At 47.9% G+C, this 27,082-nt stretch overlaps 1 pseudogene; it reads right to left on the bottom strand.

Annotated features, from left to right (window-relative positions):
- LOC129856073 (GDP-mannose 4,6 dehydratase-like) overlaps positions 1 to 27,082 on the bottom strand; it is a 182,159-nt pseudogene that overhangs the window by 97,271 nt on the left and 57,806 nt on the right.

Raw genomic sequence — 27,082 nt, 5'->3', positions numbered from 1 at the left:
AAATTACAGTAACTTACTGGCCAATTGCTGCCAGTAAGTTACTGTACATTTTACAATAACTGTTTTACAGTGTACACACCATATACCTGCATGCATATGCTAAAAACAGGACTGAGCAAGTGTGACTTTAAGTAACATTACTAACTACACACACTCTCTCTCTCTCACACACACACAGACAAACACACAGCGAACTAGACCTGAACCCAGCTCCATGTCTGTTTAAACTAAATGTTCCACGCTAATGCGGACAAATATCCACAGAGTAGCCCAGAGGTTTCCTCATTTCCTGCCCTAGGCCACACACACACACACACACACACACACACACACACACACACACACACACACACACACACACACACACACACACACACACACACACACACACACACACACACACACACACACACACACACACACACACACACACACACACACACACACACACACACACAGAGCCCCATGGCTACTATAACTGAGCTTGCAGACTTTGGAACCATTTGTTCAACAGTGCTGATGTGATGCACACTGAAACTCCGCTCTCAACAAACATCTTTGCTTCCACGCAGTGTCAACCCCACATAAAAAACTGTGTGTCAAGCATAGGAGACATGTACAATTGTCAGCATTTATATTCATGTTGTTCTTACACACTCCTGCTGATTACCAGTATGTTGTTCTTACTGAACACACTACAGCTTTCCCCCTGATTAGTATCCACACTAGGGTTGGGGCGGTATCAGGATTTTCATACCGTCATACTGTTTCTGTACCATCCCGGGGTATACGGTATTACCAGAAGTGTACACAAGGGGCTCTATTTTTTAGGATGCACGTAACATATTAGTCAACGGGGCTCTTGATCCAGGGGGGATTGAATGTCTCTGCTGTTCCCAAGAAGCTTGATCTTGACATAAAGATACTTAGCTACCTCCCGCACGTTATTGAAAATCATGCCATCGGTGTTTCAAAATACCCAATATATCACCCAAGCCTAATCCACACAACTAATGCATTTGGCATGCCTAACAACAGTGTTGCCAAGGGTTGCAGGATTGTTTGGTAAATTTGTCCAAAACATTTCTCACACACGTTGTCTGTCACTACAGCAATATGTTGTCAGTACGTTTGGTTAATGTTGCCCATACGTTTTCTTGTACAGCAAAGTCTCTGTACTTAACACAGATGTTGACTAAGGGTCACTTTCCATTAAATGTATTCAGTCTCCAGTCCAGAGACGTGGAAAGAGAGGAGAGGGAGAGAAAGAGAGAGAGATGGGGAAGAGAAAGGAAGAGAGGATGAGAAAGAGAGAGAGAGAGAGTGAGCGAGTGAGAGAGAGTGCGATAGAGTTAGAGAAAGAGAGAGATACAGGAGGGGAAACACAAAAATTGCCATACAGCTCTGAGACTGAGTTTCTCAGTAAGGTAAAGTTGTAGAGACGTAAACTCAGAGGGACAGAGAGACAGAGTTCTCACTGTTTACAGATGCCGCCTGCCAAACTCCAACCTTGCCCCAGCCCCAACGGCCGCTCTTTATCCCCAACTGGAGTTGCCCCATACCTGCCTTCCTCAAACCCACTTCCTATGCCAAGAGGAAGACATGGCCAGGGACTAAGGGGCGGTGGAATAGGATGAGGAAGGCTATGTGTATTTATGTGTGTATGTGTGTGTGAGCCCATGTGTGTATTCACTAATGAAAAATGTATCAGTGAAGGCCTGACTGATGTGGGAGATTTGGTTTCCAGAGCAGCAGGGGGAGACAGGTGAGGGAAGGGGGAGGCTGTGCCCAAACCCTAACAAGACCTTACTTCAAAGGGCGTGGTATGGACTCTCTCATGCACACACTCTCTCTCTCTCTCATTCTCTCTCTTTTACTTGCGCGCACACACACACACACACACACACACACACACACACACACACACACACACACACACACACACACACACACACACACACACACACACACACACACACACACACACACACACACACACACACACACACACACACACACACACACACAAACACAGTCTGGACTTCCACTGCTCCAAAACGAGCACACACCGGGCTCTGTGTAGGAGACGCAAGTCAGGGGGGGTGTGCGGTGACAGGGTGCGGGTTTCCACACCTGTGTTTGCACCAGTAATTACGGGCGCGGATGCTATTTCGGGGTGACACACACACCCCCCGAGGAACATAGAATGCCTCTCATAGTCCATGGTACACACACGGCCTCTGTTTGAGATGGAAGGAGGGAGGTAGTGTGAGTAGTGTTTTCTCAGGTTAGAGTATGAATGCCAGTGGAAAGGTCTGGAATGGACTGTAAATAAAGACGTCTAATATTCACAGTAAAACTCATTATAGCTCTCATCAAACGCTAAGGTCTTTATGATGGGACAGGCCAGGATGACTCAGGAGAAGTACCCTACATTGGGCTGTGGACCTAATATCAAATCAAATCAATTGTATTTATAAAGCCCTTCTTACATCAGCTGATATCTCAAAGCTCCGTACAGAAACCCAGCCTAAAACCCCAAACAGCAAGCAATGCAGGTGTAGAAGCACGGTGGCTAGGAAAAACTCCCTAGAAAGGCTGGAACCTAGGTAGACACCTAGATAGGAACCAGGCTATGAGGGGTGGCCAGTAATACACAGGAATAGAAGAAATGTCTCATTTATACGATAGATGTCCTCTTCTGTGACAGTGATAATGGTGCACGACAGGAAATGTGACAGGCCTGACGTTAAAATGGGCGGTTAAAAAGTCTATTAGAGGTTGTAATGTCTTTGGAAATATAAAACAGCTTAGTGCACATAACAAACCCAAGACAAAACACACATAGACAACTGCACATATTCCGTTACAAAAAGAAACACAGACTCACACAGTGAGTGGTTGTACGATTACTAGTATGTGACTGACTGGTGTACATGGCCAGCAGCAGTCTCTCTCTCCTTGCTTCTCCTCTCCTCCCATCCCATCCTCTCCTCTACCCTCCAACCTACCGCCCGGCAGATGTAAACAAACACTTAAACTTGGCTGCCCCCTGGAGCGACAAACACAGTGTCAGAGAGGCAGTAATCCGCCCATATCAACTACCACGAGCCCTACACACACAGAAACAGAGAGCGAACGCGGGAGAGACGGAGAGAAAGACAGAGTCCGAGAGATCTCTAGTCACAGAGGGAGATAGTGAGGAGGAGGATCGAGATAGAAGTACAGAGAGAGAGAAATAGTAAGCGGATACAGACAATGACAGTGAGAGTCACTCTGTGAGAGTGAAATAAAAAGAAAGAACAATAGATGGGTTGTTTCACCAATTCGTTGCCTTTTGAGAACTGTAACTTGGTAAAAAAACAACAACATTTGATTTCACCTAATTTTATATTCTATCGAACAGCACACATTCAACAAAGCCATTTTTCCAGTCAAAGAGAGGAGTCACAGAAAGCAGAAATAGAGATAAAATGAATCGCTAACCTTTGATGATCTTCATCAGATGATACTCATAGGACTTCATGTTACACAATACATGTATGTTTTGTTCGGTAAAGTTCATATTTATATCCAAAAATATGAGTTTACATTGGCGCCTTATGTTCAGTAGTTCCAAAAAATCCGGTGATTTTGCAGAGAGCCACATCAATTTACCGAAATACTCATAAGAAACATTGCTAAAAGATACAACTGTTATCCATGTCAGATTTCAAAATAACTTTACGGAAAAAGCACACCATGCAATAATCTGAGTACAGCGCTAAGAGACCAAAACAACCTAAACAGAAATCCGCCATGTTGTGTAGTCAACAGAAGTCAGAAATAGCATTATAAATATTCACTTACCTTTGATGATCTTCATCAGAATGCACTCCCAGGAATCCCAGTTCCACAATAAATGTTTGTTTTGTTCGATAATGTCCATCATTTATGTCCAAATACCTCCTTTTTGTTTGCGCGTTTAGCCCAGTAATCAAAATTCTAGGTGCAGACGAAAAGTTAAAAAGGTCCGTTACAGTCCGTAGAAACATGTCAAACGATGTATAGAATCAATCTTTAGGATTTTTTTAACATAAATCTTCAATAATGTTCCAACCGGAGAATTCCTTTGTCTGTAGAATTGCAATGGAACGCAAGCTAACTATCACGTGAACGCGCGTGGCCAGCTCGTGGCTCTCTGGTAGACCTCTGACTCAATCCCCTCTCATTCGCCCCCACTTCACAGTAGAAGCCTCAAACAAGGTTCTAAAGACTGTTGACATCTAGTGGAAGCCTTATGATGTGCAATATGACCCCATAGACACTGTGTATTCGATAGGCCATGAGTTGAAAAACGACAAACCTCAGATTTCCCACTTCCTGGTTGGATATTTTCTTAGGTTTTTGCCTGCCATAGGAGGTCTGTTATACTCACAGACATCATTCAAACAGTTTACAAAACTTCAGAGTGATTTCTATCCAAATCTACTAATTATATGCATATTCTAGCTTTTATGGCTGAGTAGCAGGCAGTTTAATTTGGGCACGCTTTCATCCAAAATTCCCAATGCTACCCCTTACCCTAGTGAAGTTAAGTGCCAAATAAAGTAACAGGGTTGACGGTAGCAGGGTTGACAATCTTAAATATGTCATAAATCCCCTTGGGACAGGGGTAACGGAAGCTTGTTATGTGCAACAGGGAGCAGCAATTGAATGCAATTACAAACAAGATAACTTGAAAGAGTAGCTCTATATACGAGTCCATATAGCTATAGAAGTCTGAGATAAAATAAATAAATAGTAGGCCTATACTAGTTAATTGAACTGTTTCTGTGTAAGCTCACATAAAAAGCTTCACAAGTTATTTTGCCTACATAAAATTCTGATCAGTCCAAAGTCTTCGGTGTGTATGTGTGTGTGCTGGAGGTGAGAAAAAGCTTGGGAGAGAGGGGGGAGTTTGGCAGGTATACCTGTACCAGACAGGGGGAGACAGGCCAGGGCAGACGGGGAACAGATCGCCGGGTGGGATCCAAGCAGCAGTGCAGCAGGCAATGGGAGTAGGTGTCTGACCTGCTTGGGAGAAGCTTTTTTCTGGAGGCTGAGTAGGAGAGGAGGCGTTCAACCTTACCTGACAGGTGCGTGTTAGAGCAGATAAAAACATCCGAAGCAAAAAGCTTGTTGAAAAACCGTGGTAAAGTTGGCTTGAGTTTCGATATTCGCCAGACATTCGGGCCATCAAACATAAAATTCAGAATTTAATGAATTCTCCATGTGGTCTATATTAAAGGGATACTTTGGGATTTTGGCAATGAGGCCCTTTATCTACTTCCCCAGAGTCAGATGAACTCGTGGAAAACATTTTTATGTCTCTGCATGCTGTTTGAAGGAAATTGCTAACTAGCGCTAATGCAATTGCTAACTAGTGTTAGCACAATGAAGGAAGTTAGAGGTCGTTTCAAAAACCAATGCTAACTAGCATTAGTACAATGACTGAAAGTCTATGGGTATCTGCTCTCATGAAACAACCTCGAACTTCCTTCATACTGTACACAGACAAATAAAAATGGTATGAGTTCATCTGACTCTGGGGAAGTAGATAAAGGGCTAATTGCCAAAATCCCGAAGTATCCTTTTAATATAGACCACATGGACAATTCATTGAAATCAGCATTTTTGCATGTTCCTCCAGGCACTTTAAAATACTAAACAGGCTTTCAAAATGCCATATTGGTGCACAATATCTACTTAAAATATCAAAGGGATGCAAAAAGGACTCTTATCGTGGAACGATCCAGACAGCGACGGTGAGCGAGGTAGAGAAAGAAATCGACAGTGAAAGTCAGCTCTGTAGTCAGTGAGAGTGAAAGAGGAAGAATAGAGAGAGAAAGAAAGAAAGAAAAGGAGACAGTGAGAGACATATCTGTAGTCAATTGACATACTCTGCTGTGAGACAAACAGTTCTCCATTCAGCTGTAGATCTGTGAAGATATTATGAGAGGACAGCAGTGTTTAGTGGGAAGACAATGTCAAGACAAATGTGCAATTCTTCAGCGAGATTGGGTGAGTGTGTGTGTGTGTGTAGGAGGGGGTCCCCTGTCTGTGACCTCTGAATGATAGCATTTTTCTTCATTCTTAACTTGCCCCTTAAGTTCCTCGTTTGCGTCCTATTTGACCCCCGGCTGACCCTGCCACCACCTTTCCCTGACCCCTACTCTCTTTATTTTCTCTATCTCTCCCTCCGCCTCTTTCATTTTTTCTTCAGTCCCCTTTCACTCTCATCCTCTCGCCTCACAATCCCTTAGTCAGCATCCTGACACACACACACACACACACACACACACACACACACACACACACACACACACACACACACACACACACACACACACACACACACACACACACACACACACACACACACACACACACACACACACACACACACACACACACACACACACACACACACACACACACACACACAGACACACACGGTGAGGGATTGCACATTTGTCTTGACTTCCCACTGAACGGTGCCTTACTGCGAGTGCCACTTAATAAAAAACTGTAATCCTGGCCCTCCCAGAGAAAGTTCCAACTTCTAAACCCAAGCACAGCTCTCTTTGACTCTCTCTCTTTCTCTCCCTCTCTCTTTCTCTCTGTTTTAATAAGGGGTAGAGTTCAGTAGTAGCAGCGGCTCAGTGAAAGTTTAATTGTGCTGTAGTGAAGGTAGTATGGGGCTTTGAATCACTATTCTCTCCCCAGACAAACACCTCCACAACCTTGACCCTAACCTCCACACAACGTTTCCTCACCAATTATTCACAGGACTTTATTAACAAATAGAGAGAGGGGAGAGAGGGGGAATTTGGAGGGATGGAGGGGAGAGAGTTTGACTGTGTTTGAGGAAAATGCCTATTTTAAGAAATGCTAGCTCAATTTAAAACTGTGCACCCTTCACAGTACGTGTGCAACTTCTCAATATATAGGCTACGCAGTTTAATATTGTAAAAATGTGTGTATACGCGCGCAACAGTGTGTGTGTGTGTGTGTGTGTGTGTGTGTGTGTGTGTGTGTGTGTGTGTGTGTTTGCGTGCGTGCGTGCGTGGGTATGTGTCTGCATATGCCCAGTTTGATTTTATAAGCCTGCGCTGTGAGTGCAGATCTCACAATGTAATATAAAACAGACAACATGAGGAAGCCATTTTGCTCAGTAAATGAGGGAAGACAGGCTTTCAGTGCTGTGACCCAACCAATGTCTCCATTACATTAAACGCACCAGGGCTGTTTGAAGTGGACTGTTTCAGACACAGCCTCTGCCACGCTCAATATACTACATACAGTTAGCTCCCTGTATACTGTAAGAAGGAGTGTGTGTGTGTGTGTGTGTGTCCTATACATACAGTCAGCCAAGTCAGTCACTGAAAAATGTAATCAGAAAAGAAGGCCAGTGATGTATGATATGAGAAGCAGCTTGGGAGAGGGAGAGAGGTGGGAGATGTGTAAGGGAGCTGGGAGTCATGATATTTGGCCTGGCTCACGGTTTGACGCTCTCTCTCCCTCTCTCTCGCGGGAAGAGGGGATTTCCCATGAGCCACTTGACTGCGTCTGATGGCGAGGGTTACGGAGAGCGAGAAAAAACAAAGGCGAGGGAGGAGGTCACACACATTCCAGTCCAAAAACAAGTCAGTCTGACTGACTCCTCTGCCAATTAACCAGTGAAAAGGGAGAAGAACTAGGCTGCCCCGATTGGCAGCCTACTCCCTATGTAGTGCACTACATAGGAAATTGGTTGCTATTTGGTACACAGTCTTACTCTCCCACCCACTAGCACCGGAACACACTCTCAACACCAACCTCACAATCACCGGACCATCACACTCTTCTTCACAATAACAACTGTAATCAAAGAAACAGAATGCATGGACAGGAACAGCAGTGTCAGGAGCCCTCATTGGCCAAGTCCCACACAGATCCTAAATGACCGATCCCAATCTCCATTTAGCCTAGGCCCCACAGATAACGGGCTTGACCATTCTGATATTTACAGCAGGTTGGCATTTATTATCATGAATCTTGCCCTGGAGGCAGCTCTGAAGACTGGTCACTAGCTGGCACAGCCACAGTCATAAAATCTGATTTTAAACTTAACCCTAACCACACTGCTAACCTAATCCTAACCTTTAATTTAAAAACAAAAGCACATTTTTATTTTCAGGAATTTTTACGATATAACCGATTTTGACTTTGAAGCTGGCCCATATAGCGTAAATCGCTCAGTTCTGCTCCAGGGCAAGATTTATGACAATAAATATCAACTTGCATATTTATAGGGATATTTGACCAGGGCCGCTCCAGGCATAAACAACAAAAGTGGTCGCTTAGGGCCCCCATCCCCAAAAAAATCTAAAATATGTATATACTGTATATTTTAAGGAACTCAGTTGGAGTCTCAACTTACTGTTAAGAGTTACAATAGTAGAGTACACAAGCTGCAAGTTGGAAATGTGGTTGTGCATCAGCAGTTTTTCTCTTGTTTTGTCTGTCACTGACAATCACTCAGTTAGTCAAGTCAGCTAGCAATTTTTAGTTTGGTAAATTAGTCTAGCCGGTTAGCTAAACTTAAGAGTAATTTTGGCCGAATACCTACCTTGGTACGCAGGGCACGTGGCCAGGGGCCCTGACCTCCAGGGGGCCACCATTGATTTTGCTAGTCACTCTCACTCAGATATAATTAACATGGCTTAAGTCATGGTAAAATGTGTAGAATTGCAGGAAAATTTGCTTAAAGATTACAAGACATTCTCTCCACCCAATGGCAAAATTACTACAATTGGAGGAAATTAGCTGTAAAACAGCAAAAAATATCTCTGCCCGTGGCAAAATTAGTAGAATTGCATGAGATGTGTTATACAATGGACAATTTTTCTATCTACACCTTGGCAAAATGTGTAGAACTGCAGACAACTTCCATTAAAACTGCAACAATTTCTCTGTCCAATGACAAAACCTCAAGGGTGGGGGGTGCCACAAAGAAAAATTGCATACACTACCCACACAGACTGTAGAAAGGGGGATTATTGCATTAGGGTGGTTCTCACACTTGTGCCTCCCACTCAGGGAGTTTCTCTGCTTCACAGGGCCAGCTGTGGGATCCAAGACATACCACACCCTGTCCACACCCTCGTCCCACTACTCATCATCTCACCTCCAGACCCTCCAAACTCCTACCCCCACCCTAACCCCGTCCATGCACTCCACATTGCTACTCTGCCCTCCCTCCCATCCCCACCCTCACAGATCGCTGTACTCATCACCCTTCAGACCCCTCTGCTCCATCCTGTTAAGCCCACAGTGTGAGACCCAAACCCTCTTTACCTCCTTCTGTGTCCCCCCACCCATACTATCCCAACCATCCATCCATCTATCAGAGTCTCCATGGGACCACAGTTCACACACCTCCCTTCACCCCCCCCCCCCCCAGTCCCCCACTCCCACTCCTCTCTGTCTAGGTGGGAGGTAACCCTAGGATTCGCTCTGTGTGGAATCTATTCACCCCGCAAACAAAACAACAGTTTAGCTCAGCTGAACCACAAAACACAGAGAACTGCACTAAAATGCCCTTCCTCCCAAACCCAAACCCAACCCACAGACCTACAACCTGCCCATCCCAAACTGAACAGGGTGTCAATAATTACCCATCATAATACATAGCTTAATAATAAACAAGGCAAAGCAAAAGTTAGTTCACTCTCTGTGAGGTAACTGCAGTTTCTGGTCTCTGTCTGTCTGTCTGTCTATCTGTCTGTTGGGAATGGTGCTCAGTGTATGACTGTGGGGGAAGAATTCCCTGCTAGGTCACTCTGAAAGCTGAGGATTCAAGTTACACCGTGTAGAGAAGAGAAGAGAAGAGAAGAGGGAGAGAAAAACAGTGAGAGCGGCAGAAAAAACGGCAGCATCTGCTTTCATCCTCAACACAGCAGGGAAGAGCTTAGACCTGTCAGTCTGAGAGACAGCCAGCTGCCAGCGTGAGGACACACACACACACACACACACACACACACACACACACAAACAAACTCATGCAGGAGCGTGTACACACACACACTCGCTCTCTCAACCAGACACAACCATCCTATGTACTAGTATTCCAGTTCAAAGTTCAGTGGGATGTCATGTGTGTTTGTTAGCCTATCTGAATCCCCTCCATATCATATCATATCCACCAGGACAGGAGAGAGAGAGAGACTCTTTTCACAGCACATTCCCAATTGGTTCCCATTAGAACAGAATGTGAAATACATGACCAGCAGCATTTCACATGGACATTGCGAATTATATATTATATTATATTCAGAATGACAAGCCAGACACTGCCGCATAGAGAGACTGACCACGGGGACAATAACTGACATTGAGGAGGATGAAACACATACTTTCCAGAGGAAAGAGAAACAGAGAAACCATAAAATACCAGTAAAATATGCATAGAACTACAACAACCCCACGCACGTGCACGTACGTACCCCCACACACGCACGCCACAACAAGCCATACTTCAGTGAAACTGCCTGCTACTCCCTCGTTTCCCCCAGTCAGTAGCCATTAACCTCTGACACCCAATCAGACGTTATCAGATTTCCAGCCAATTACACGAGAGCTCCCAGTCCCACAGCCAGTCACACAGCACTTAACTGCCAAACTACTGACACAGACAGAGAGACAGAGATATGCAACGAGAAAGAGAGATGGAGAGAGAGAAATGCAGAGAGCGAGAGAGAGGGAGAGAGAGGGAGAGCGAGAGAAGGGGAGTTCATCTCCCTGTATGAATATATGTCCTTATCTCATACTGTACATATATGGAGAGTCAGTGTGTGTGTGTGAGAGTCTAATTCTCCAGAACTAAGGACACATCCAAAGTCAGGTTTCTGACTGTAAAGCTGCAGCCACTCTGGCAGAACAGAACAGACGAAGGTTACGTGTTCAGTGGTAGACAGTCGTTTTACATTTTCTTGCTTAAACCCTCTCCCAAACATTAAGTCTTAACTTAACCATTCGGGAATGAATGTCTAAACTTAATGTTTTAACCCTATCCAACACCTTAACTTTGTAAATTGACGTTTGGAGCAACTGAATGATGCGAAGTAGAAGGAACAACCGAGGGTATCAAAAACACTTCAAAGTTTGACCTTTAGAGTAACTTTTATATTTGACGTTTGGTGAAACGTGGATAAACGTCAGAATCTGAAGTCAAATTCATAAAACCGTGAGATCTTGTTGAGGCAGACACGCAGCCAGCCCAGTAACCCAATGACCATGGGGTTACCATGGGGAGAGAAACCGTACACTCGTCTGCCCATCACACCATCACTGGTACTAATCAATCAGACAAGAGAAAGAGAGAGAGAGAGAGACAGACAGAGACAGAGACAGACAGAGACAGAGAGAGACAGACAGAGACACAGACAGAGAGAGAGACAGAGACACAGACAGAGAGAGAGACAGACACAGACAGAGAGAGAGACACAGACAGACAGAGAGAGAGACAGAGAGAGAGACAGGGAGAGACAGAGACACAGACACAGACACAGACAGAGAGAGAGAGACAGAGACACAGACAGAGAGAGAGAGACAGAGAGAGAGACAGAGACACAGACAGAGACACAGACAGCGAGAGAGACAGAGACACAGATACAGACATAGACACAGACAGAGACACAGACATACATAGATACCGACACAGACACAGAGACAGACACAGAGACAGAGACACAGACAGAGACACAGACAGAGACACAGGCAGAGAGAGAGACAGAGACACAGACAGAGACGCAGACAGAGACACAGACAGAGAGCCAGAGACACAGACACAGACACAGACATAGAGCCAGAGACACAGACAGAGCGCCAGCGACACAGACACAGACAGAGAGCTAGAGACACAGACACAGACAGAGAGCCAGAGACACAGACACAGACACAGACATAGAGCCAGAGACACAGACAGAGAGCCAGAGACACAGACAGCGAGCCAGAGACACAGACACAGACAGAAAGCCAGAGACACAGACAGAGAGCCAGAGACACAGACATAGAGCCAGAGACACAGACAGAGAGCCAGAGACACAGACACAGACAGAGCCAGAGACACAGACACAGACAGAGAGCCAGACAGAGACACAGACAGAGATCCTGAGACAGACAGAGAGCCAGGGATACAGACACATACAGAGTGCCACAGACACATAAACAGACAGAGAGACATAGACACAGACAGAGAGCCAGAGACACAGACACAGGCAGAGAGCCAGAAACACAGACACAGACACAGAGCCAAAGAGACAGACACAGACACAGACATAGAGCCACAGACACATACACAGACAGAGAGTCACAGACACAGACAGAGAGCCAGAGCCACCGACACAGACACAGACATAGAGCCACAGATACAGACAGTAACAGAGAGCCAGACACAGACACATACAGAGTGCCACAGACAGAGAGCCAGACACAGACAGACAGACAGACAGACAGACAGACAGACAGACAGACAGACAGACAGACAGAGAGACAGAGAGAGAGAGAGAGAGAGAGAGAGAGAAAAAAAAAAGTATCGTCTGCACTCTCTTTATCCTCTTCCTCCTTGTTTCTGTCTTTTCTGTCTTTCTTTCTTGGTCTTAAATGACACACAGTTCCGAACTAGAATGCCTCATTCATCAACCATCACATCATTTCTACTGTGTTGCCAGGTTTGCTCATCTGAACCCCTGTGACCCCCCCATTCTAAGCTGTTTGTACAGTCTCACACTTAACTACATTTTTATAATCAGAGAGTCAATCTAGGCCGGGCCAAGTCAAAGAGTCCCAGAGGGGGGGACAAGAGTGCAACCCTCCCTGATAATCATATTTCATCTGACACCCCTTCACCCCCTAACTCACACATATCATATCTCCCACTCATCTCTCCATCCCTCTCTCCTTTCCTCACTCCCTCTCACTCATCTCTCTGTCCTGTCCTGCTCTCCTCCTACTCTCTCCCTCCCTCCCTCTCACCTTTCCTCACTCCCTCTCACTCATCTCTCCCTCCTGTCCTGCTCCCCTCCTACTCTCTCCCTCCCTCTCACCTTTCCTCACTCCCTCTCACTCATCTCTCTGTCCTGTCCTGCTCTCCTTGTACTCTCTCCTTCCCTCTCACCTTTCCTCACTCCCTCTCACTCATCTCTCTGTGCTGTCCTGCTCTCCTCCAATTCTCTCTCTCCCTCTCTCTTCTTCTGACAGGTCTTTATCAGATTTATGTGCTGTGTTTCTTCAATAAATCTCTTCATAATGCTTCTTTGGACCAGGCTCAGTATCTATTTTTGTGTGTCTAAATGGTTAAAATAGTAAACTAATAAACACCATACATTTCGCCGAAGAGGATGGCTGACGATTTTCAATGCACTGGCAGAACAGAGAAGCTACGTCTGGTAAGACGTAGGGGTGGGGGTGTGTGTCTTTATGTCAATAACAGCTGGAGCGCGATGTCTAGTATTAAAGAAGTCTCAAAGTATTGCTCGCCTGAGGTAGAGTACCTTATGATATGCTGTAGACCACACTGTCTACCAAGGGAATTCTCATCTAAATTTTTCGTAGCTGTCTATTTACCACCACAGACCGATGCTGGCACTAAGAAGTCACTCAACCAACTCTATAAGGTCATAAGCAAACAAGAAAATGCTCACCCAGAAGTGGCGCTCCTAGTGCCCGGGGACTTTAATGCAGGCAAACTTATATCAGTTTTACCAAATTTTTACAAGCATGTCACATGTGCAACCAGAGGAGAAACAACTCTAGACCACCTTTACTCCACACACAGAGATGCATACAAAGCTCTCCCCCACCCTCTATTGGGCAAATCTGACCAAAATTCTATCCTCCTGATTCCTGCGTACAAGCAAAATCTCACCTAAAGTACCAATGACTCGCTCAATACGGAAGTGGTCAGATGACGCGGATGCTAGGCTACAGGACTGTTTTGCTGGCACAGACTGGAATATGTTCCGGTATTCATCCAATGGCACTGAGGACTATACCACCTCAGTCATCGGCTTCACCAATAAGTACATCGACGACGTCTTCCCCACAGTGAACGTACGTACATACCCCAACCAGAAGCCATGGATTACAGGCAACATCTGCATCGAAATAAAGGCTAGAGCTGCCACTTTCAAAGAGCTGGACACTAATCCGGATGCCTATAAGAAATCCCGCTATGCCCTCAGACGAACCATCAAACAAGCAAAGCATCAATACAGGAATAAGATTGAGTCCTACTACACTGGCTCTGATGCTCGTCGGATGTTGCAGCGCTTGAAAACTATTACGGACTACAAAGGGAAACCCAGACACGAGCTACGCAGCGATGCGAGCCTACCAGACAAGCTAAATGCCTTTTGATGCTTGCTTCGAGGCAAGCAACACTGAAGCATGAACGAGAACACCAGCTTTTCTAGATGACTGTGTGATAACGCTCTCAGTAGCCGATGGGAGCAAGACCTTCAAACAGGTCAACATTCACAAAGTCAATGACCCAGATAGATTAACAGAATGTGTACTCAAAGCATGCGCAGACCAACTGGCAGGTGTCGTCACTGACATTTTCAACCTCTCCCTGACTGAGTCTGTAATACCTATATGTTTCAAGCAGACCACCATAGTCCCTGTGCCCAAGGAAGCAAAGGTAACCTGCCTAAATGATTACCGCCCCGAAGCACTCACGTCTGTAGCCATGAAGTGGTTTGAAAGGCTGGTCATGGCCACATCAACAGCATCCTTCCGGATACCCTAGACCCACTCCATTTCGCATACCACCCCAACTGATCCACAGATGACGCAATCACAATCGCACTCCACACTGCCCTTTCCCACCTAGACAAAAGGAATATCTATGTGAGAATGCTGTTCATTAACTACAGCTCAGTGTTCAACACCATAGTGCCCATTAAGCTCATAACTAAGCTAAGGACCCTGGGACTAAACACCTCCCTCCGCAACTGCATCCTGGACTTCCTGATGTGCCACCCCCAGGTGGTAAGGGTGAGAAACAACACTACTGCCACAATGATCCTCAACACTGGGGCCCCTCAGGGGTGTGTACTTAGTCCCCTCCTGTACTCCCTGTTCACCCACGACTGCGTGGCCAAACGCGACTCTAACACCGTCATTAATTTTGCTGACAACACAACAGTGATAGGCCTGATCACCGACAATGATGAGACAGCCTATAGGGAGGAGGTCAGGACAACAACCTCTCCCTCAATGTGAGCAAGACAAGGAAGCTGACCATGGACTATGGGAAAAGGAGGGCCGAACAGGCCCCCATTAAAGGGGCTGTAGTGGAGTGGTCGAGAGTTTCAAGTTCCTTGGTGTCCACATCACCAACAAACTATCATGGTCCAAACACACCAAGACAGTGGTGAAGAGGGCACAACAAAACCTTTTCCCCCTCAGGAGACGGAAAAGATTTGGCATGGGCCCCCAGATCCTCAAAAAGTCATAAAGCTACACCATCGAGAGCATCCTGATTGGTTGCATCACCGCCTAGTATTGGTATGGCAACTGCTCGGCATCTGACCGTAAGGCACTACAGAGGGTAGTGCGTATGGCCAAGTACATAACTGGGGCCTGCAATCCAGGACCTATATAATAGGCGCTGTCAGAGGAAAGCCCATAAAATTGTCAGAGACTCCAGTCACCCAAGTCATAAACGGTTTTCTCAACTACCGTACGGCAAGCGGTACCGGAGCGCAACGTCTAGGACCAAAAGGCTCCTTAACAGCTTCTACCCCCAAGCCATAAGACTGATGCACATTTAATCAAATGGCCACCCGGACTATTACATTGACCCTCGCCCCCTCCCTCTCCATTTGTTTTGTACACTGCCACTACTCGCTGTTTATTATCTATGCATTGTCACTTCACCCCTATCTACATGTACAAATGACCTCTAACCTGTACCCCCGCACACTGACTCGGTACCGGTACCCTCTGTATATAGCCTCGTTATTGTTATGTTATTGTGCTACTTTTTATTTATTTTTTACTTTAGTTAATTTGGTAAATATTTTCTTAACCTGTTGGGGATGGGGGCGCTGTTTAGACTATTTATGCTAATTTGGCTAATTTTTTAAACGGCTTCCCACAAAATCCTTGATCGTACAATATGCATATTATTATTATTATTGGATAGAAAACAGTCTATAGTTTCTATAGGAGTTGAAATTTTGTCTCTAAGTGGAACAGAGCCCATTCTACAGCAATTTCCCTGACATGGAGTCAGATTTGAGAAATGTTGGCCACTCTTCTGAAGTCAGTTAAAAGGGCACTGTCGTTGCTATGACTATACGGACACTTCTTACGTCTTCCCCTGGATGCCTTTACGTGATGACGATTCCAACGGGGTCGATTGCGCGTTCACAGGCCCTACAAATGAAAAAACCCTGAAGCTAGTCATTCTTTGGGAGCTGCGTCATGAGCCTAGAGGACACCGGCGCGCACCTGTTCCAAGCGTTAGTTTAGCCTGTTATATTTCTCCGGTCATCTTTTCACTCGTTATAGGAGTTAAAAACATCATAAGGTAGTTAATTTAAAGCGTTTTATAGCAATTTATATCCGTTTAGTGCGATTTTGGGACATTTATTTTTGCAACGATGTGAAAAGTTGGGCACGCTTTTCAGTTCATCCCGAACGCAGTTGACATTTCCACATGGCAAGAGGACAGCTTTCCACCAAAAGACGATTTCTCCCAAGAAAGGATCCTTTGCCCAAGATACTGATGGAAGAACAGCTCAAGGTAGGACATTTTTATTATGATATATCGTGTTTCTGTCGAAACATTTTAGTGGCTTAGGACGCCATGTTTTTTGACGTAGCTTCGCTTGGCGCAAACTGTATTGAAAAGTAAGGATAAATTAAAAAATGTAATAACGCAATTGTATTAAGAATTAAATTGTCTATCAATCCCTGTCCACCCTATATTTTTTAGTCACGTTTATGAGTATTTATGTATAAGAGTAGATCACTGTCTAAGTGGCGCAAGGACTTTTTCTTTACCAGCTTGTCTACATTTCACATTGTCTAACCATGATTTTGGTGGCTAAATATAAACATTTTCGATCAAACTGTATATGCATGTTGTAATGTGATGTTACAGGAGTGTCATCGGAAGAATTCTGAGAAGGTTAGTGAAAAAATTAATATCTTTTGGCGATGTTGACTTTTATCGCTCACTTTGGCTAGAATCAATGCTGGGCTGCTAATTGCTATGTGCTAAGCTAATATAACGATTTATTGTGTTTTCGCTGTAAGACACTTAGAAAATCTGAAATATTGTCTGTATTCACAGGATCTGTGTCTTTCGATTCGTGTATGCTGTGTATTTTTACGAAATGTTTGATGATTAGTAGTTAGGTAAACACGTTGCTCATTGTAATTATTCTAGTCCATTTGTGATGGTGGGTGCAATTGTAAACTATGCCATCTACCTGAAATATGCACTTTTTTCTAACAAAACCTATCCCATACCATAAATATGTTATCAGACTGTCATCTAATGAGTTTTTTTGTTGGTTAGGGGCTATAAATATCTTAGTTTAGCCGAATTGGTGATGGCTACTGGTGTTGGTGGACAAATAAAAGATGGTGGATTATGCTAATGTGTTTTTAGGTAATAGATGTACATCTTTACATATTGTGTCTTCCCTGTAAAACATTTTAAAAATCGGAAATGTTGACTGGATTCACAAGATCTGTGTCTTTCATTAGCTGTATTGGACTTTAATGTGTGAAAGTTAAATATTTTAAAAAAATATTTTTTTTGAATTTCGCGGCACTGGTTTTTCAGTGGGGGGGGGGGGGGGTGTGCCGCTAGCGCCACGCTGATCCTAGACAGGTTAACTCTTCTTGAACTGCACTGTTGGATAAGGGCTTGTAAGTCAGCATTTCCCGGTAAGGTCTACACTTGTTGTATTCGGCGCATGGGACAAACAAAGTTTGATTTGATATATTTAATATACATGTTATACTATTGAATAATATACTGCGTACAGATGCCAACTCAGACCCAACACTCTCTGATAGTGTTGTTGTAAGGGTATGGGGTTAAAGAGTGGGAGCTGGGGGTTCTAGTTTGAATGTGAAGTTTCCGTGTCCCACATGTGTGGTCCTGTGACGGCTCATCCCTCCAACACAACACCCCAAGGGGTTGCTCATGCAAAGCTGACATACACGGACCTCAGAACAGCTTCAATGATTTGGCGGCGAAAGACATACTGCTCATCCCAGACCAAATCCCCGACACTCAAAGAGTGTTATAGAGGCGACGTTATAGAGGTCAGCGTGCGGGATACGTGACGCGACTACGTCAGCGAGTTGATAAACCGCCTCTATCCTCCATTCTATTGGCGAACGTACAATCACTGGAGAACAAACTGGACGAGCTCTGTCCGAGTCTATCCTATCAATTGGACCGGAAGAACTGTACAACTCCCCCTGCAACTGGATACTGTATTTTCTGATGGGCTGCCCCTAGGTGATGAGGGTAGGCAACAACACATGGGGGCCCCTTCAACTTGGGGGCCTACTCAGGGGTGTGTGCTTAGTCCCCTCCTGTACTCCCTGTTCACTCATGACTGCGTGGCCACGCATGACTTCAACACCATAATTAAGTTTGCAGACAACACGATAGTGGTAGGCCTGATCACCTACGACAATGAGACAGCCTCTAGGGAGGAGGTCAGAGACCTGGCATTGTGGTACCAGGATAACAACCACTTCCTCAACGTCAGCAAGACAAATAAGCTGATCGTGGTCTACAGGAAATGGAGGTGTCACGTTCCTGACCTGTTTTCTTTTGTTTGGTATGTGTTTAATTGGTCAGGGCGTGAGTTTGGGTGGGTAGTCTATGTTATGTGTTTTCTATGTTGGGTTAATGGGTTGCCTGGTATGGCTCTCAATTAGAGGCAGGTGTTTGGCGTTTCCTCTGATTGAGAGTCATATTAAGGTAGGTTGTTCTCACTGTTTGTTTGTGGGTGATTGTTCCTGTGTCTGTGTAATCCACATGGGACTGTTTCGTTTGTTCGTTCGTTTTAGGTAGTCTGTTCCTGTTCTTGCGTCCTTCGTCTAATTGTAAGTTCGTTTGTTTCAGGTCTGTTGCCTTCGTTTATTGTTTTGTAGTTTGTTCTAGTGTTTTGTCAGTGTTTCGTCTGTTTGTAATAAATCGTTATGTATTCAACACCCGCTGCGCCTTGGTCCGTTCATACACCACCAGACGAACGTTACAGAATCACCCACCAAACCCGGATCAAGCAGCGGGTTAACGGACAGCGCACGAAGCAGGATTTCTGGTCTTGGGAGGAAATCATGGAAGGAAAAGGACCATGGGCTAAAGTTGAAGTGAATCGCCGCCCATGGGAACAGCTGGAGGCAGCTCGGAGAGCGGAGAAAACCGGAGAGAGGAACCGGCGTTATGAGGGGACGCGTCTAGCACGGAAGCCCGAAAAGGCCGCAAGTACAACCCAAAAATTTCTTGGGGGGGGCTAAGAGGTAGTGGGTCTAGGGCAGGTAGGAGACCTGCGCCCACTTCCCAGGCTAACCGTGGAAAGCGGGAGTACGGGCAGACACCGTGTTACGCAGTAGAGTGCACGGTGTCTCCTGTACGTGTGCATAGCCCGGTGCGGGTTATTCCACCTCCCCGCACTGGTAGGGCTAGATTGAGCATTGAGCCAAGTGCCATGAAGCCGGCTCTACATATCTGGCCACCAGTACGTCTCCTTGGGCCGGCTTACATGGCACCAGCCTTACGCATGGTGTCCCCGGTTCGCCTACATAGCCCGGTGCGGGTTATTCCACCTCCCCGCACTGGTCAGGCGACGGGGAGCATACAACCAGGTAAGGTTGGGCAGGTTCAGTGCTCAAGGGAGCCAGTACGCCTACACGGTCCGGTATATCCGGCGCCACCTTCCCGCCCCAGCTCAGTACCACCAGTGCCTACACCACGCACCAGGGTTCCAGTGCTTCTCCAGAGCCCTGTTCCTCCTCCACGCACTCTCCCTGTGGTGCGTGTCTCAAGCTCAGTGCCTTCAGTTTCGGCACCACGCATCAAGCCTCCTGTGCGTCTCCAGAGCCCTGTACGCACTGTTCCTGCTCCCCGCACTCGCCCTGAGGTACGTGTCTCCAGTCCGGTACCACCAGTTCCGGCACCATGCACCAGGCCTATAGTGCGCATCGAGAGTCCAGTGTGCCCTGTTCCTGCTCCCCGCACTCGCCCTGAGGTACGTGTCTCCAGTCCGGTACCACCAGTTCCTGCACCACGCACCAGGCCTACTGTGGGCCTCAGCAGGTCAGAGTCGGCTGTCTGCCCAACGCCGCCTGCACTGCTCGTCTCCCCAGCACCGTCTGAGCCATCTGTCTGCCCAGCGCCGTCTGAGCCATCTGTCTGCCCAGCGCCGTCTGAGCCATCTGTCTGTCCAGCGCCGTCTGAGCCATCCGTCTGCCCAGCGCCTTCTGAGCCATCCGTCTGCCCAGCGCCTTCTGAGCCATCCGTCTGCCACGAGCCATTAGAGCCGCCCGTCTGTCCCGAGCCATTAGAGCCGTCCGTCAGTCAGGAGCCGCTAGAGCCGTCCGTCAGTCAGGAGCTGCCAGAGCCGCCAGCCAGTCAGGAGCTGCCAGAGCCGCCAGCCAGTCAGGAGCTGCCAGAGCCGCCAGCCAGTCAGGAGCTGCCAGAGCCGCCAGCCAGTCAGGAGCTGCCAGAGACGCCAGCCAGTCAGGAGCTGCCAGAACCGCCAGCCAGTCAGGAGCTGCCAGAGCTGCCCTACAGTCATGAGCTGCCCTACAGTCATGAGCTGCCCTACAGTCATGAGCTGCGCTACAGTCATGAGCTGCCCTCCAGTCATGAGCTGCCCTACAGTCAGGAGCTGCCCTACAGTCAGGAGCTGCCCTACAGTCATGAGCTGCCCTACAGTCATGAGCTGCCCTACAGTCATGAGCTGCCCTACAGTCATGAGCTGCCCTCCAGTCATGAGCTACCCTCCAGTCATGAGCTGCCCTCCAGTCATGAGCTGCCCTCCAGTCATGAGCTGCCCTCCAGTCATGAGCTGCCACTCAGTCCGGAGCTGCCACTCAGTCCGGAGCTGCCACTCAGTCCGGAGCTGCCACTAGTCCGGAGTTGTCCCTCTGTCCTAAGCTACCTCTCTGTCTTGAGCTACCTCTCTGTCCTTAGCTACCTCTTTGTCCTGAACTATCTCTCTGTCCTGAGTTGTCTCCTCTATTGTAGAGGGGGGTTGGTGAAGGTTCCTGGACCATGGTCGGGGGCGATGGTCGCCATTAAATGGACGCTAAGGAGGTGGACAAAGACAGTGGTGGAGTGGTGTCCTCGTCCACCGCCGGAGCCGCCACCGCGGACAGATGCCCACCCAGACCCTCCCCTTGAGTTTTAGGGGTGCGCCCGGAGTTCGCACCTTGAGGGGGGGTTCTGTCACGTTCCTGACCTGTTTTCTGTTGTTTAGTATGTGTTTAATTGGTCAGGGCGTGAGTTTGGGTGGGTAGTCTATGTTATGTGTTTTCTATGTTGGGTTAATGGGTTGCCTGGTATGGCTCTCAATTAGAGGCAGGTGTTTGGCGTTTCCTCTGATTGAGAGTCATATTAAGGTAGGTTGTTCTCACTGTTTGTTTGTGGGTGATTGTTCCTGTGTCTGTGTAATCCACATGGGACTATTTCGTTTGTTCGTTCGTTTAAGGTAGTCTGTTCCTGTTCTTGCGTCCTTCGTCTAATTGTAAGTTCGTTTGTTTCAGGTCTGTTGCCTTCGTTTATTGTTTTGTAGTTTGTTCTAGTGTTTTGTCAGTGTTTCGTCTGTTTGTAATAAATCGTTATGTATTCAACACCCGCTGCGCCTTGGTCCAGTCATACACAACCAGACGAACGTTACAGGAGGGCTGACCACGCCCCTATTCAAAATTGACAGGGCTGTAGTGTAGTTCGTCGAGAACTCCAAGTTCCTCGCTGTCCGGACCTATCATGGTCCAAACACACCAAACAGGACACAACGACGCCTCTTCCCCCCTGATTTGATTTGATGTAAAGAGAATTCCAGAAACACAAACCCAGTTATACAGCACATGATAAAGTTGATAAAAAAGAGAACAATACTGAAAAACACATTGTTTGTTTATCTTGATGTCTCAATCCCTCCAGCTCTGAGCCACCTCAGGCTCTGAAACACTAGAACCCCACCTCAGGCTCCGAAACACTAGAACCCCATCTCAGGCTCTGAAACACTAGAACCCCACCTCAGGCTCCGAAACACTAGAACCCCATCTCAGGCTCTGAAACACTAGAACCCCACCTCAGGCTCTGAAACACTAGAACCCCACCTCAGGCTCTGAAACACTAGAACCCCACCTCAGGCTCCGAAACACTAGAACCCCATCTCAGGCTCTGAAACACTAGAACCCCACCTCAGGCTCCGAAACACTAGAACCCCACCCCAGGCTCTGAAACACTAGAACCCCACCTCAGGCTCCGAAACACTAGAACCCCATCTCAGGCTCTGAAACACTAGAACCCCACCTCAGGCTCTGAAACACTAGAACCCCACCTCAGGCTCTGAAACACTAGAACCCCACCTCAGGCTTCGAAACACTAGAACCCCACCTCAGGCTCCGAACACTAGAACCCCACCTCAGGCTCTGAAACACTAGAACCCCACCTCAGGCTCTGAAACACTAGAACCCCACCTCGGGCTCTGAAACACTAGAACCCCACCTCGGGCTCTGAAACACTAGAACCCCACCTCAGGCTCCGAAACACTAGAACCCCACCTCAGGCTCTGAAACACTAGAACCCCACCTCAGGCTCTGAAACACTAGAACCCCACCTCAGGCTCTGAAACACTAGAACCCCACCACAGGCTCTGAAACACTAGAACCCCACCTCAGGCTCTGAAACACTAGAACCCAAGGTCTTGGCTCTGGAACTGCAGTAGCATAATTAAACTTCTCAAAACTAATCAAATTCTGAGGGAGAAATAACAGATAAATCAAAGAACAAAACAAAGGAGATTCATTGTGTTAACTCATCCGTTAGAAATTTAACGACTGAGCTGCTGAAACATGTCTCATCTGATTATGCGTTTTTATGCATTGATTTGAACTTTTACATAAGGAGGTGGTGTGTGTGTGCGTGTGCGTGCGCGTGTGCGTGTGCGTGTGCGTGTGCGCGTGCTCGTGCGCATGTGTGTGATGGATGGTATTGGTTGGCTCTGTGGGTAAGCCCATAGTACCTCCTGCTTCTGGTCAGTTAGGGACGGGTTGAGGGTAGGCGTTTGGGTGGGGGGTTCAGCGTGTGTTTGTATTACCCTCAGGAGGCAGAAGCTGCTTCAATAAGCTGCTGCTTCAATAAGCTGCTGCTCAGTGCACGGGCTCAGTTTCACCTGCAATTAACACCCCTAACACACACACCTCATGCACATACGCACAGAAACACACTCACACACAGCTGCTGGCATTTATTTACCCTGCTTGCATGGGATGTCAGGAGAGCATGAGCAGTAAGCGAATGCTCCTGAAACACCCTCCTCCTCAAACTGACCCCATCTGTAGGTAATCTTAGGTAATCACACACACGCACTCTCCTTAGAGATGGAATTATGTCATGAACACTGGCATGATTAGCCTTTGCCCTATATGCCCCTATCTCCTCTTTACCAGTCCAGCTGTGTTTATAAAAGTGTTACAGTCAAAGTGAAGGTATTTATTGAGCACCCCGAATCACTGCAGTAAAGTCAATGACTGCTTTAAACACAGGCACTCATGTACCCCCTGACTTAACACATGCTACACTATATATACAAAGTATGTAGACACCCCTTCAAATTAGTGGATTCGGCTATTTCAGTCACACCCGTTGCTGACACGTGTATGAAATCGAGCACACAGCCATGCAATCTCCATAGACGAACATTGGCAGTAGAATGACCTGACTGAAGAGTGCAGTGACTTTCAACGTGGCACCGTCATAGGATGCCACCTTACCAACAAGTCAGTTCGTCAAATTTCTGCCCTGCTAGAGCTGCCCCAGTCAACTGTAAATGGCATTATTTGAAGTGGAAACGATTAGGAGAAACAACGGCTGTCATCGATTGCAACACTCACTACCGAGTTCCAAATTGCCTCTGGAAGCAACATCAGCACAAGAACTGCTCGTTGAGAGCTTCATGAAATGGGTTTCCATGGCCGAGCAGCAGCACACAAGCCTAAGATCACCTTGCGCAATGCTGTAAAGCTCACCGCCATTGGACTCTGGAGCAGTGGAAACAAATTTTCTGGAGTGATGAAACACAATTCATTATGGACGAATCTGGGTTTGGAGGATGCCAGGAGAACGCTACCTGCCCCAATTCATAATGCCAACTGTAAAGTTTGGTGGAGGAGGAATAATGGTCTGGGCCTTTAGTTCCAGTGAAGGGAAATCTTAACGCTACAGCATGCCAACTTTGTTGCAACAGTTTGGGGAAGGCCCTTTCCTGTTTCAGCATTACAATGCCCCCGTGTACAAAGTGAGGTTGTAACGGCTGTATTTCGGTGAGTGAGTAGACCAAGGCGCAGCGGGTGATGAATACATAATGACTTTATTGTAAGACGCAGACAGACACGAAATACACTTGACTAAATATACAAAATAACAAAACGAACTAGACAGACCTAAACTACGAACTTACATGAAACGAAGAACACATGAACAGGAACGACTGAATGAACGAGACGAGACAGTACCGTGAGGTGCAACAAACACAGACACAGCGACAATCACCCACAAACAAACAGTGAGAACAACCTACCTTAATATGACTCTCAATTAGAGGAAAACGCAAAACACCTGCCTCTAATTAAGAGCCATATCAGGCAACCCAAAACCAACATAGAAACAGAAAACATAGACTGCCCACCCAAAACTCACGCCCTGACCATCACACACATACAAAACAACAGAAAACAGGTCAGGAACGTGACAGAACCCCCCCCTCAAGGTGCGAACGCCGGGCGCACCAGCACAAAGTCCAGGGGAGGGTCTGGGTGGGCATCTGACCACGGTGGTGGCTCAGGCTCCGGACGCTGTCCCCACACCACCATAGTCACTCCCCGCTTCTGTATCCCCCTCCCGATGACGACCCTCCAACTAAAACCACCTAAATGAAGGGGCAGCACCGGGATAAGGGGCAGCACCGGGATAAGGGCCAGCACCGGGATAAGGGGCGGCAGCTCCGGGCTGAGGGACTCTGGCAGGTCCGGGCTGAGGGACTCTGGCAGGTCCGGGCTGAGGGACTCTGGCAGGTCCGGGCTGAGGGACTCTGGCCGATCCGGGCTGAGTGGCAGCTCCGGACTGAGTGGCAGCTCATGACTGTAGGGCAGCTCATGACTGTAGGGCAGCTCATGACTGTAGGGCAGCTCATGACTGTAGGGCAGCTCATGACTGGAGGGCAGCTCATGACTGGAGGGCAGCTCATGACTGGAGGGCAGCTCTGGCAGCTCCTGACTGGCTGGCGTCTCTGGCAGCTCCTGACTGGCTGGCGTCTCTGGCAGCTCCTGACTGGCTGGCGGCTCTGGCAGCTCCTGACTGGCTGGCGGCTCTGGCAGCTCCTGACTGGCTGGCGGCTCTGGCAGCTCCTGACTGACGGACGGCTCTAGCGGCTCCTGACTGACGGACGGCTCTAATGGCTCGGGACAGACGGGCGGCTCTAATGGCTCGTGGCAGACGGATGGCTCAGAAGGCGCAGTGCAGACGGATGGCTCAGAAGGCGCTGGGCAGACAGATGGCTCAGACGGCGCTGGGCAGACAGATGGCTCAGACGGCGCTGGGCAGACAGATGGCTCAGACGGCGCTGGGCAGACAGATGGCTCAGACGGCGCTGGGCAGACAGATGGCTCAGACGGAGCTGGGCAGACAGGCAGTGCAGAAGGCGTTGGGCAGACGGCCGACTCTGCCCTGCTGAGGCGCACAGTAGGCCTGGTGCGTGGTGCCGGAACTGGAGGTGCCGGGATGACGGCACGCACTTCAAGGCTAGTGCGGGTAGCAGGGACAGGGCACACTGACCTCTCGAAGCGCACTATAGGCCTGGTGCGTGGTACCGGAACTGGAGGTACCGGGCTGAGGGCACACACCTCAGGGCGAGTGCAGGGAGAAGGAACAGTGCGTACAGGGCTCTGGAGACGCACAGATGGCTTAGTGCGTGGTGCCGGAACTGGAGGCACTGGGCTGGAGACACGCACCATAGGGAGAGTGCGTGGAGGAGGAACGGGGCTCTTAAAACGCACTGGAAGCCTGGTGCGTGGTGTAGGCACTGGTGGTACTGGGCTGGGGCGAGGAGGTAGCGCCGGAAATACCTGACCGTGTAGGCGTACTGGCTCCCTTGAGCACTGAACCTGCCCAACCTTACCTGGTTACATGCTCCCCGTCGCCCGTCCAGTGCGGGGAGGTGGAATAACCCGCACTGGGCTGTGTTGGCGAACCGGGGACACCATGCGTAAGGCTGGTGCCATGTAAGCCGGCCCAAGGAGACGTACTGGTGGCCAGATATGTAGGGCCGGCCTCATGACATTTGGCTCAATGCCCAATCTAGCCCTACCAGTGCAGGGAGGTGGAATAACCCGCACTGGGCTATGCACCCGTACAGGAGACACCGTGCGCTCTACTGCGTAACATGGTGTCTGCCCGTACTCCCGCTCTCCACGGTTAGCCTGGGAAGTGGGCGCAGGTCTCCTACCTGCCCTCGGCCCACTACCTCTTAGCCCCCCCTCCCAAGAAATTTCTGGGTAGTACTTGCGGGCTTCCAGCCTTGCTTCCGTGCTGCCTCCTCATAACGTCGCCTCTCCGCTTTCGCTGCCTCCAGCTCCGCTTTGGGGCGGCGACACTCCACTGGCTCTGCCCAGGGTCCTTTACCGTCCAGGATCTCTTCCCATGTCCAATCCTCCTTTTCCCACTGCTGCTGTCGTTGCGGTCCGTTAACCCGCTGCTTGATCTGGGTTTGGTGGGTGATTCTGTAACGGCTGTCTTTCGGTGAGTGAG

The sequence above is a fragment of the Salvelinus fontinalis genome, chromosome 5 (genome assembly GCF_029448725.1).
Source record: "Salvelinus fontinalis isolate EN_2023a chromosome 5, ASM2944872v1, whole genome shotgun sequence".
In the NCBI taxonomy this organism is placed as follows: Eukaryota; Metazoa; Chordata; class Actinopteri; order Salmoniformes; family Salmonidae; genus Salvelinus; species Salvelinus fontinalis.
The sequence above is the reverse complement of the archived record's forward strand: the minus strand, read 5'-3'. Positions and strand labels throughout refer to the sequence as shown.